The sequence below is a fragment of the Geotrypetes seraphini genome, chromosome 5, assembly GCF_902459505.1.
Source record: "Geotrypetes seraphini chromosome 5, aGeoSer1.1, whole genome shotgun sequence".
NCBI lineage: Eukaryota > Metazoa > Chordata > Amphibia > Gymnophiona > Dermophiidae > Geotrypetes > Geotrypetes seraphini.
In genome coordinates this window covers 52,259,299-52,273,478 of record NC_047088.1, presented here as the reverse complement: position 1 = coordinate 52,273,478, position 14,180 = coordinate 52,259,299, and positions in this window count along the sequence as shown.

Genomic DNA, 14,180 nt, shown 5'->3' with positions numbered 1-14,180 from the left:
CCGGCTTGGAGATTTCAGCCTCTAGCGAACTTATGCTCCGGGCTCTAACGTGTGCGTGCAGGCTTCTCTTCTCTTCCCTCCGAAACCGGAAGTTATGTCCGGGGAGGGGGGGGGGAGAAGGGAAGCCTGCACGCACATGTTGAGAGCCCTGAAGCAAGCGTTCGCTACGGGCTAATGCGGGAGACAGGTTAGTGAAGCATTTGTTCTTGTTCCTGCCGTGTCCTGCCTACTTTCTGTTTCCGCGAAGGCAGGACCCGGCAGCATTTCCCCCAATAGGTTGATCACGATCTTGGGCTGATCAGCCTTCCTCTTCCCGACGGCAGAATTGACGTCGGGGAGAGGAATGCTGGTTGGCCGAAGCAGGGAGAGCTTGGGGCCTGTTATTGGTGGCGTTTGTGTCCTGGTCCCCGATGGTAATGGCAGTGGCAGTGGCTTGGGGGAGGGCAGGGAGAAAGAAAGAAAAAGGGCAGGCAGGGAGACAGAAGGAAAGAAGAGAAACAGAAAAAAAAGAAAGGGAGGCAGAGAGAAAGAAAGGGCAGGGAAGAGGAAGGAAAAGTTGGGGGGAAGGAATAAGGTCTGGAGGAGAAGAAGCATACAGGCTAAAAGAAGGGAAGAAAGATTGTATGCACAGTCAGAAGAAGAAAGTGCAACCAGAGACTCATGAAATCACCAGACAAGGTAGGGAAAATGATTTTATTTTAAATTTAGTGATCAAAATGTGTCTGAATTTATATCTGCTGTCTATATTTTACACTAAGGTCCCCTTTTTCTAAACCGCAATAGAGGTTTTTAGCGCAGGGAGCCTATGAGTGTCGAGAGCAGCGCTGGGCATTCAGCGCAGCTCCCTGCGCTTAAAAACTGCTATCGTGGTTTAGTAAAAAGGGAGGGGGTATATTTGTCTATTTTTGTATGGTTGTTACTGAGGTGATAGTGCTTAGAGTCATCTGCTTTGACCTCTTTGAAAAACCCTGGAATAGGAATGATGATTAACATTTTCTATGCATACAGTGTGCTTTGTGTTTTTTTTTAATTTTATTGTTGGTAGATCATTTTGACTTGGTCATTTAAAAAGTAGCTCGCAAGCCCAAAAAGTGTGGGCACCCCTGGTTTAGAGAATCGCGTTGCCACTGAGCTGACTTATAAAGGATTATCTCCCATCTTTTTAATAGGTGCCTTTTTAAAGTCGTCTCATTCTACATTTCAAACAAAACAGAAAATGGAAAGTTTTATAAAAACAGGAACAGCAAGAACATCATGGAGAAAAATATAAGATAAGTTTTTTTCTTCTGCATTATATAAATACTAGCTCTTTAAGCCCATTACATTACAAAACAACAAAGGTGACCAATTGGTGTTCAGTCTCTTTTTTTATGATGGACTCGACACGATCGTGTTTTGGCCCACAAGGGTCTGCCTCAGGAGTCTTGTTTTAAATCAAATCGTACAATAGCCACAAAATTTTCAACACATTCTATTGAAGACTGCAGCTTGACTGAACAGCAGGCGGCAGCAGACGCTGTTCACAAATTTTGCACATAGAAACATGGAAGATGACGGCAGAAAAGGGCCATAGCCCAACAAGTCTGCCCACTCTACTGACCCACCCCCCTTGATTTTACCTCTTTAGAGAACCCACATGTGTATCCCATTTCTTTTTAAAAACCGGCACACTGCTGGCCTCAATCACCTGAAGTGGAGTCAAGCAAAGATGTGGGATCAGACAATGGTCTTTCAGAAAGAAAGGAGCCATAAAGACCAAAGTAATCGAAAAACATTTATTATGTTAGGATCTGAGGTTTTTCATACAAATAGCTAAAGTAACAAATTGTAATGAGATAGAAACTCTACCTGTGCTCACATTTATATTGCAAAGATGGGGGGGGATTTGTTATATGATTTACTAGCTGTCGGGTTTGGAATTATAGTGAACCCCACTATTTACCCTTCTCCATTGAGAATATTGACCATTTAAACCTACTCTGTTTTCTTTCTTTCAACCAGTTCTTAATCCATAATAGGACATTACCTCCTATCCCACGACTTTCTAATTTCCTCAGAAGTCTTTCATGAAGTACTTTGTCAAATGCCTTTTGAAAATCCAAATACTCAATATCAACCGGTTCACCTTTATTCACATGTTCATTCACTCCTTTAAAGAAATGTACTGGATTAGTGAGGCAAGATTTCCCTTGACTATAACCATGTTGGCTTTCTCTTATTAATCCATGCATATGTATATGTTCTGTCATTTTGTTCTTTATAATAGTCTCTACCATTTTGCCCAGCACCAACATCAGACTCACCGGTCTATAATTTCCTGGCTCACCTCTGGAATCCTTTTTAAAACCCGACGTCACGTTGGCCATCCTCCAATCTTCTGATACTATGCTGGATTTTAGAGAAAAATTACAGATTACTAACAATAGCTCTGCAAGTTCATGTTTCAGTTCTATCGGCACTCTGGGATGTATATAATATGGTCCAGGGCAGTTTGCTACTGTTAAATTTGTCAAATTGATCCGTTACATCATCCATTGTTACAGAGGTTTGTTTAAGTTTCTCTGATTTGTCAGAATTATATGCCATTTCTGGCACCAGTATCTCCCCCACATCTTCCTCAATGAAGACCAAAGCAAAGAATTCATTTAGGGCTCCTTTTACTAAGGTGCGCTGGCATTTCATTCCAGGAAATTACCATGCACTACGCTTCTAGAACTAACGCCAGCTCAATGCTGGCATTAAGGTCTAGTGCACGTGGCAATGTCGCACACGCTTTTCCGCGCATTAAAGCCCTAATGTGACTTAGTAAAAGGAGCTCTTGGCTTCTTTTCAAGGTCTCTCTTTGCCTTTATTATTACCACCTTGCATTTGACTTGCCATTCCTTGTGCTGTTTACAATTATTTTCAGTTGGATCCTTTTTCCACTTTCTGAAGGATTCTCTTATAGCTCTAATAGCTTCTTTCACCTCACTCATTAAACATGCTGGCTGTCATTTGGTGTTCATTCTTCCTTTTTTAATGCATGGAATATATCTGGGCTTCCAGGATGATATTTTAATAACATCTTCGCCTGATGTATATTTTTGACCTTTGAAGCTGCACCTCCATATTTCTTTTCTTACCATTCTCCTCATGTTATCATAGTCTTGTTTTTTAAAAGTTAAATGCTGTTGTTTCAGTGTAAACTTATTTCAGGGATTATATCAAATCTGATCAATGTATGATCACTGTTATCCAGCGGTTCCAGCACCATTACCTCCCAATTCATATGCTTCACTAAGAACTAGATCTAGAATTGCTTCATCTCTTGTCAGTTCCTGAATCATCTGCTCCATAAAGCAGTCCTTGATTTAATCAAGGAATTTTATCTCCCTAGTATGCCCTGATGATACATTTACCTAGTCAATATCAGGGTAGATGAAATCACCCATTATTACTGTGTTACCCAGTTTGTAAGCCTCCCTAATTTCTGATGATATTTCAGTGTCCGTTCATCAGGAAGATGGTAGTACACTCCTATCACTATCCTTTTCCCCCTTATACATGGAATTTCTGCCCATAGGGATTCCAAGGTGTGTTTCTGCTCCTGTAGAATTTTCAGTCCATTTGATTCAAGGCCCTCCTTAACAAATAATGCTATTCCTCCACCGATTCGATTCACCCTATCACTACAATATAACTTGTACCCTGGTATTACGGTGTCCCATTGGTTATCTTCCTTCCACCAGGTTTCAGAGATGCCTATTCTAACTATCTTTTTTCATTTAGTGCAATATATTCTCTCTCTCCCATCTTGTTTCTTAGGCTTCTGGCATTTGCATACAGACACTTCAAACAGTGTTTGTCATATCTATTTACCATTTGTGCTAAGTACATGCATACTGGATTCTGTGTGTGTGAGAGCGAGTAAAGCTCACATGAGTTATGAGGCTGAACATTTCTGCTTCTGCAGTGCTAGGGAGTTCTGCCATTTTGTGACTGTGAAAAAAGGTTTAGTAAAATCCAACAGGTCAATTATTTCTCTTGAAATTGTTAGATTTTTTTTTCTTATATTCTTGTTAAAAGAGTGTGCCTTATGAATGACCTCATAACATTAAATATATACATACAACCTGCATTAGATTTATCACACCATATGCTGTAAATTCAGACCTGTTGCAATACAGAATGCAGTTACAGTATTTCAATCTTAGTCCTTAATACACTTCACTCCCCAATCCCAATGCTGCTTGAAAAATGAGAAGCTTGAGTGTACTGCTGGTTTCCTTTATAGTAGAGTTATAAAATAAATAGCCTATGTTGCCTTTAGGGAAAAATAAATGTTGGGAGCTAAAGCTACCAGACAAGAAAAAAAAAAAAAAAGATACACTTCTGCCTAGTATCTCATATTGTGATCCTTCCTGCTTCATTGGTTCTCCAGATGGGCAAAATAAAGGTCAACAACCTGAGGGTAACCATCTGATTTGAAATAGATGTGATTTCTTAAAGGAAAATTTGCAAAAAGAAAAGAGAGAGAGAAAACTGTCAAGGAATTAAATGAGAAAGATTTCAAGAAAGTTAACGGTTCAGGCTAATTTTTCTTGCAGCTTATCACAATTGGATGCATTATATTTTACCGCTCTGTTCTGCTTGAAATTGTTGCCTTTGCTTTGCCTTTATCAACATTATATTATTAATATCATCATTCTAAATTTCTCATCCTGAAGGGAAGCACTAAAAATCTAGGCGGTCGATATTCAAAGTGATTTAAATGGCCAAAAGAGGCTCCTGGCCATTTAAATCACTTGTCCAAGGCTAACAGGGGTTATTCAGCAACATTTAACCAGACAGTGCTGTGATTATTCTCTCTAACCATTCATTCCATGACTGGGTAGTTTGTGGGCAATACGGGGACTAGTGGTGTATGGAGGGGGGGAGTGCGGTCTTCTTCGGGGTACCGACACCCCTTCTTCTCTCTGCCCCCCCCCTTCCTACTCCTCCCCCTGCCATGTGCACACCCATGCCCCTTCCCTGTACCTTTTTAACTTCAGCATGAGTAGCGACAAACTTGCCGCCCGTGTCGGCTTTGGCGCTTTCTCTAGCATCACTTCAGGGAGGAGAGCTCCGAAGCCGACGCGGACGACGTTCGTCGCTACTCACGCCGAAGTTAAAAAGGTATGGGGAAGGGGGCAGGGAAGAGGGTGGGAGAGGGGTGCCACTATCCCAGGTGCCAGCCACTCTCACTACGCCACTGACGGGGGCAGAGTTAGGGCAGTATAGAAACATAGCTGGCAAGTAGAGATGTTCAGTCTGCTAACTAGTTGAGTAAACTTACAAAGTTAGGACAGCCTTTGCTGTCTTAAATTTATGCGGCAAAATCAACTGGGTACTGATCTGAATATCAGCCAGTGCCCAGATAATTTCCAGGTCATGGCATGAAGTGTGCCATCCTCCCTCTCCCTCAACCCCCCACCTCCTACACAGACACACACTGGTATATCAAGAACCGATCTCCCTCCTTCCCGAGTGAGTGGGCATCGCTCCTATTTCCTCACTGGCCCACCAGGAAAATGAGCAGAAAGCCGGCAAATAAAGGAGGAGAGAGGCTTTCTGTTCTGGGAGGGGGAGGAAGTTCTAGAAGGGAGCTTCAGATTTGATGCAGGTAGATGAGAGGGGGAGCAGGCATTGAAAGGCTCGGAAGGGGGCAAGGTCTTCTTTGGGTCCTGGCTGATTCCAATTCGGACCCACATAAGCTTTGTGGCTAGGATCCGATGAATTAACCCTGAATATTAAATGCCAATGGCAGGATATGGCCTGGCATGGAATATCTGGGGCTAATTCGGCTCACAATATAAGTGATTTAAAAACGCTGACTGCCGTAGACAGAATATTGACCCATAGATTTCCTATGGTTAAATGTTGCAAGGGGAGCGAGCGAAGCAAACTCAGGAAGTTTTACATAAACAAAGATAGTCAACTACTAGGTCTTAAGGCATAAGGCCTTAACCCTTGCATATAAAGCATTACAATCAGGTCAACCAGATTACTTAGGAAAATTAATAGTTCCCTATAAGCCTTCTCGTAACCTACACTCATTGACTGCTCATCAATTGGCTTTGCCTGCCGTTCATTTGATACGTTTGGCATCGACGCAAAGGTCTGCTTTTTTTTTTTTTTTTTTGCAGCAGTTCCTCGCCTGTGGGATTCTCTTCCAGTTACGATTCGTTCAGGACTGTCTTATGTAAAATTTAGATCAATGGTTAAAGGCGCATCTTTTTGGTTTAGCATTTCTATGAGAATGTTTTGTAAATTATGATCCTGTTTTCTGTAAACTATATAAACAAAATTTAATCAAATTTATTTTTCTTTGAGATTTGATTATTTAGATTTAATTAAATTGTCATATTTTATTTCTCTTCTGTTCTTTCTTTACTGTTCTTCTTTTGCTTTCCTATTTTTTTATGGCATTCTTTTCATTTCTTGTTTTTATATTTTGGCAAATCGAAGTGCGGTTAAAACTTTGAATAAACATAAACATGCATTTGGTTCATTTGAGTGCCAAAATACCTATGAATCTTCACATATGCAATGGATTTCTTTGTGGGAAAAAGTTTTAACATGCGCAGATTTTTTTTATTAAAACAAATGTGAAAAAAGTCCCTAACATTGTAAAAAAACAACAACATTGCAGAACATCAAAAACTGAACTGAAATTTTTTCTGACTGCACATTCCTAACACCAGGAGAACATGTACAAAATCTTTATTCCTAAATAGGAGAAGAAAAAATATGGATGCATGATGGTTTCTATTTCAGAATACAAGGGAGTGCTGAAAAGTTCTCAGCCCAGCCAAGAAGAGAATGATGTGGATATGATTCAATTAGTAATCTTAAACAATGTCAGAACAGAATTTTGTTTCTGCAAATTGGCACTTAATGAAATAAGATAACACTCTTTTCAGTTATAGTGGCAAATTAACAGTCAGAATTTAGGAAGTTGGTTGGGTAGGCTGAGAAATTTTCAGCCCCCCCCTCCCCACCTCCCACCACCACCTTGTAAATTTCAATGGTAAAAACTGTAAACAAAAAGATGGAATTTTTATACTTTAAGTTGAATTTTGTCCTTTTTCATGTGCAAAAGGGATTCCATGGGACTTTTCACGTAGAATTTACCTCCACCTTTTACGAAACTGCATTAGGCTTTTTTATCGCCAGCCATGGCAGTATTAACTCCGATGCTCAAACATGAAATTGCTGACCCGCTGTTAGTGATCTGTAACCCGTCGCTAAAATCGTCTTTAGTACCTGAAGATTGTAGGGTGGTCAATGTTACGCCAATTTTTAAAAAGGGGAAGATCTGGGAAATTCCAGACCGGTAAGCTTCACTTCAGTGCCAGACAAAATGGTAGAAACAATTATAAAAAAATAAAATTGTGAAACATATAGACATGATTTCATGAGATGGAGTCAGCATGGGTTTAGCTGAGGGAGACATGACAATGCAGCTAACGGCACAATGCGCAGCAGCCGCTAAGAGAGCGAATAGAATACTAGGTATAATCAAGAAGGGTATTACAACCAGAACGAAAGAAGTTATCCTGCCATTGTATCGGGCGATGGTGCGTCTGCATCTGGAGTACTGCGTCCAATATTGGTTGCCGTATCTTAAGAAGGATATGGCGTTACTCGAGATGGTTCAGAGGAGAGCGACACATCTGATAAAAGGTATGGAAAACCTATCATATGCTGAGAGATTGGAGAAACTGGGACTCTTTTCCCTGGAGAAGAGGAGACTTAGAGGGGATATGATAGAGACTTACAAGATCATGAAGGGCATAGAGAGAGTGGAGAGGAACAGATTCTTCAAACTTTCAAAAAATAAAAGAACAAGAGGGCATTCAGAAAAGTTAAAAGGGGACAGATTCAAAACGAATGCTAGGAAGTTTTTGTTTTTTTTTAATATATTTTTATTGAATGAACCAATCACGAGAGGTACAATCAACACCAAGCCAAAAGAGAATAACATCATAAATACAATAATCAGGTATACAATACAGCTAGGCCCGAGATCAGGCACTCAAACAGAGCCTTCTCATGAAAGTTCACAATTTTCATTTTGAAACAGAACAACAGGAAAACAAACCTCCCTCCCTCCCCCCGCCCCAAAACCACCCACCCCCCTCCCCTTGCATCCTGCGGAATCGACCCAGCTTAGAACGAGTCCCAGCACTCCACATAAGCCACTGATTGCCAGCTAGTGGCACCCTTCTTGCGTTGCCTCTCCCAGACCGCCATCTGGGACATACTAGCTCTCCATTGTTGGAACGTAGGGCACACACTTCCCACCCAGTGCTGCAGAATTAGTTTCTTAACGAGCCCTAGAGCCACCAGCACAATTTTCTTTACCCAACGTATGGTGGACACCTGGAATGCGCTTCCAAAGGGCGTAATAGAGCAGAGTATGGTACTGGGGTTCAAGAAAGGATTGGACAATTTCCTATTGGAAAATGGGATAGAGGGGTATAGATAGAGGATTACTGCACAGGTCCTGGACCTATTGGGCCGCCGTGTGAGCGGACTGCTGGGCACGATGGACCTCAGATCTGCCCCAGTGGAGACATTGCTTATGTTCTTAGATCTTGCCTCGCAAATTTGCTTGACTTCTTTGAAGGTGTGAATAAACATGTGGATAAAGGTGAGCCGGTTGATATAGGGCTCCTTTTACAAAGGTGCGCTAGCGTTTTTAACACACACACCTGATTAGCACACGCTATAGCACACACTAGCCAAAAATCTACCACCTGCTCAAAAGGAGGCGGTAGCGGCTAGCGCATGCAGCAATTTAGCGCATGCTATTCCGCACGTTAAGGCCCTATCACGTCTTTGTAAAAGGAGCCCATAGTGTATCTAGATTTTCATAAAGCTTTTGATAAAGTTCCTCACGAGAGGCACCTGAGAAAATGAAAGTGTCATGGAATAGGTGGCAAAGTTCAGTTGTGAACTAGAAATTGGTTATCGGATAGAAAACAGAGGGTAGGGTTAAATGGTCATTTTTCTCAATGGAGGAGAGTAAACAGTGGAGTGCTGCAGAGGTCTGTACTGGGACCGGTTCTATTTAACTTATTTATAAGTGAACTGGAAATTGGAATGAGTGAGGTGATTAAATTTGCAGATGACACTAAACTGTTCAAAGTTGTTAAAACGCATGCGGATTGTGAAAAATTGCAAGCGGACCTTAGGAAATTGGAAGACTGGGCATCCAAGTGGCAGCTGAAATTTAATGTGGACAAATGCAAAGTGATGCACATTGGGAAGAATAACCTGAATCACAGTTACTGGATGCTAGGGTCCACTTTGGGGGTTAGCGCCCAAGAAAAGGATCTGGGTATCATTGTAGACAATATGATAAAACCTTACGCCCAATGTACAGCGGCAGCCAAAAAAGCAAACAGGATGCTGGGAATTATTAAAAAAGGAATGGTTAACAAGACTAAGAATGTCATAATGCCCCTGTATCGCTCCATGGTGCAACCTCATTTGGAGTATTGCATTCAATTCTGGTCTCCTTATCTCAAGAAAGATATAGTGGCGCTAGAAAAGGTTCAAAGAAGATGGAAAGGGGATGGAACTCCTCTCGTATGAGGAAAGACTAAAACAGTTAGGGATCTTCAACTTGGAAAAGAGACGGCTGAGGAGAGATATGATTGAAGTCTACAAAATTCTGAGTGAAGTAGAACGGGTACAAGTGGATCGATTTTTTTACTCTATCAAAAATTAGAAAGACTAGGGGACACTCAATGAAGTTACAGGGAAATACTCTTAAAACCAATAGGAGGAATGTTTTTTTTCACTCAGAGAATAGTTAAGCTCTGGAACACATTGCCAGAGGATGTGGTAAGAGCAGATAGCGTAGCTGGTTTTAAGAAAGGTTTGGACAAGTTCCTGGAGGAAAAGTCCATAGTCTGTTATTGAGAAAGACATGGGGGAAGCCACTGCTTGCCCTGTATTGGCAGCATGGAATATTGCTACACCTTGGGTTTTGGCCAGGTACTAGTGACCTGGATTGGCCACCATGAGAACGGGCTACTGGGCTTGATGGACCATTGATCTGACCCAGTAAGGCTATTCTTATGTTCTTATGTAGAGTACCTGTTATCCCAACAACTAAATAATTAAAGATATAAATATAAATAATGAAATTCTCAAATAACTTATATAAATAATACAAGATAATTCAACTAAGCAAAAAAATACATATAACAAACAATTTAATAATTGTGCTTAATAATCTCAATATAATCTAAAACCAGAGGAAGGCAAAAAAAACTCCATTCAGGACTTCTATCTACATTGGTTCATAAATAATAATCTCATGAACATATAACATGTCTCAAAACATTACCACGATCTGTGTTGAGGAAGCCAAGGAAGTTGACTCTGTTTTGGATTAATTTCATCTATTTTCATTTACTGAATTTATGTGAACGGTGAATTTGGATTTTTTATTGATGCACTTGCACTTTTTAATCACTGCATGAAAAAACTGGGACTTGGTAACACTTGGACACTTGAACACCTTTTTTCCAGTTGGTTAAGGACCCTTTTGGCATTTTTCTATCGATTCTCCTGTAATTGGATTACAACTGAACTACACGGACATCTGCTAACAGATCTGAGATAAATTTTAATATTTTGAGACATGTTATATGTTCATGAGATTATTTATTATTTATGAACCAATGCAGATAGAATGCTGAATGGAGTTTTTTTGCCTTCCTCTGGTTTTAGATTATATTGAGATTATTAAGCACAATTATTAAATTGTTTGATATATGTATTTTTTGCTTAGTTGAATTCTCTTGTATTACTTATGTAGAGTACCCCAGGGCTCTGTCTTGAGAACTGTTCTCTTCTCCATCTATACTCATTCCCTTGGTGCTCTGATCTCTTCCTATGGTTTTCAATATCATCTCTATGCTGATGACTTCCAGATCTACCTCTCTACACCTAAAATCTCGACAGAAATCCAAGTCCAAATCTCAGCTTGTTTGTCCGACATTGTTGCCTGGAAGTCCTGCTGTCACTAAAAATTAAACATGGCCAAGAATGAACTATTTATCCCTCCATCCAAACCTACATCTCCTCTTCCCACACTCTCTATCTCAGTGGATAACACTCTCATCCACCCTTTCTCATCAGTTTGTAACCTTGGTGTCATCTTTGACTCTTTTCGCTCCTTCTCTGGCCCCATCATAATCGGCGAGGAGGAGAGGGGGTTGGGGATCGCCAGGGCAAGAGGGCTTGGGTTCTCTCTTGTCCTGATGCTGTCGGGGACAGTCGGGGCTGGCGGGGCAAGAGGGCTTGGGCTCCCTCTTGCCCCGATCATTGTCGGCGGGACCAGGAGGGCTTGGGCTCTCTCCTGGCCCGATTGTTGTGGGAGGGGGGTGGATTCTGTAACCGGTGTTGTTTTTGACAGACACCGGTTACAGAATCCAGCTTTTTGACGAAGGACTGGCTCCTCCTTCGCCTAAAAGCTCTTGTTTTGGGCGTTTGGGAGTTAGGCTTTTTTTATTTTGGTTATATGTTGTTAGTGTAGACGTAGTGGTAGTCTGGGCGTTTAAACAGCTGAACGTAGAGGCAGGCCATTATAAAAAAAAAACCTCCTTTTAGACTTTTTTTTGATAATGGACATTTTCTCTGCTTCTACTTTCAACTTTTAAGGCCTTAGCCCAAAAGGGGACTAAGATATTTGTTTTGATTATGCCTCTCCACATATTTTGATAAGCGTTTTATCAAATTTACAATAAACATGGAAACATGGAACTCAAAATCCCTTCTCCCTGAGTAACTCCCTAAGCCCCTATTTGTCCTGTTGAATGTTAATTTTAGATTGTAAGCTCTACTGAGAAGGGATCATCTCTCAAATATGTCACATATGCTTATCAGCTCTAAAGAAATGTTAAATAGTAGTAACACTGGGACCAACAAATGCCAGGAGGCCTCACTGCACTCCTTTCCCAAGCAATGTGTCAGACTACACTACTATTGGCTTTCTGAACCAATAAATTTGTTCTCTTAGGAATTAAACAGGACAATAACAATAGCAGATTTACACTTCTCCCTCCGTATTCGATGTGATAGGGGATTAACACAACCGCAAATACAGAAAAACTACAAATAATGTTTTCATATGTTATTCGCTATTTTCTATTAAAAACCATCGTGAATATGGTGAAACCGCAAATAACATGGTGGTAAGATCTGGTCTGTTCCTGAAGGAGAGGCAAAACACAGTGAAAAAAATGCTGGTAATCGGTGATTATCTCTGTAAATGCTTGGAATCAGCAATTTCTCAATGCAAGCTGATGTAATTTTTTGGGGGGGGGGAGCCAGCAAGCTAAAAAACGTGAATAATCGAAACCATGAATACTGAAACCGCGAATACAGAGGGAGAAGTGTAGTCACAATGGCAAAAGCAATAAACAAATTATATTTACAAAGTCTTATTTAGCTTCTTTGTATGTCCTACTTCTTGTGAGAATATATGACACAATTCAAGAATGAACTTGAAAATTTTAACATTCTTTATAAACTTTGTTTGGTATCTTTGTCAGACTTGCCTGAGGTACATTAGATAAATTGTGAGCTCACTGGGACAGACAAGGAAAAATGCATGAGTTCCTGAATAAATTCATGTAAACCATTCTGAGCTCCCCTGGGAGAACGGTATAGAAAATTGAACAAATAGATAAATTTTGATAAGACGTTTTGAGAAAAACGTCCAAAAATTGGGTGGAGAAAATGTTCATTTTTAAACCCGCAAGACATCTATCTGTTTTGTTTTGGGGTGTTTGTTGTTGTTTTTTTAATGCCCAAGCTAGATGTTTAATTTTTTTCTGCCATTATCAAAAAAAGTCCAAATTAAAAATGGCTAAAACAAGGTATTTGTATGTAGGAGGGTCCAGCATTTTTAATGGCCTGGCCACACAGACATGCCAGTAGTGGAATAGTAGGGGGCACTGCTATGAACTTCACACTAAGGGTGCCTGTTACATATCTCACCATAACCCCTATACATTATATGGTGAGCCCTCCAAAACTCCTCCAAATCCTACTGTACCTAGCCACTCAAGCCGCAAGGCTGGACAACCAGATCTCCAACCTTCTGATGACCACCCCAGACTATAGGACGTTCAGAAAAGAAATAAAAACCACACTTTTCAAGAAATTCCTGAAGCAGCAATAACATCACGACCTCTTAGTAACTCTAAAACTGACATTTGATCTACCCATTACTGCACTAATAATAACAAATGAACCCCACTATGACCACCTATTAACTCTTTTACAAACCACCTCACCCTCAACAACCCGCTAAATGTTTATAAGATCTACAACTTACCTCTCGAGCTAATCATTGTAACTTTATTTCTAAATTAACCTTTTGTAATCCGCCTTGAACCGCAAGGTAATGGCGGAATAGAAATCCCTAATGTAATGTAATGTAATGTAATGAAGTAACAATTAGTTAGTTTACCTCATTGGAATGACTACGAGACGGCATTGTATTTTCCAAAACAGACAATATTTTTATTGTTAGTATAAAGACTTACAAAATTACAGCAGCAAAGGCAGAGCAGAAGAAATATATTGTCAGTTCAGAATATGCAATGGAGGGTAGAACTTACACCCATATACTGAACAGGGGGCTAGCACACCCGCTGGCATAAGCAAGTAAATCTCTCTTGTTTACTTCACCACCTATCTACCACCCCAATAACCCTTATGCCTGCAGGTATCTCCTATATGGCAGTATAGTGGGGTTTTGGTTGGCTCACACTTTCCACCACACGTGTACTAGTTAGTTTCAAGTTTTCAAGTTTCAAGTTTTATAAAAATTTAGATATATCGCAATATCATGAATTCAAAGAGATTTACAATTAAAAACAAGGTCTTAGTTATTAACTACAACAAACACATGAACATTACGAACTGATACGTAAGGGAAGTAGGGAGAACTACAATAAGCATAGTAATGGACACATGAAAGGTAAGTACAAAAGGAGGGTAAAAATTTTAAAAGTATTGATAAAAATTAAAAAGAAAATTAAGGATTTAAAAAAGAAAAAAAAAAATTCTCAGAGCCTAAGACAGAGGACATGTGAGTTTATGCAGAGAACAGGATCAAAGGAGAATCCAAT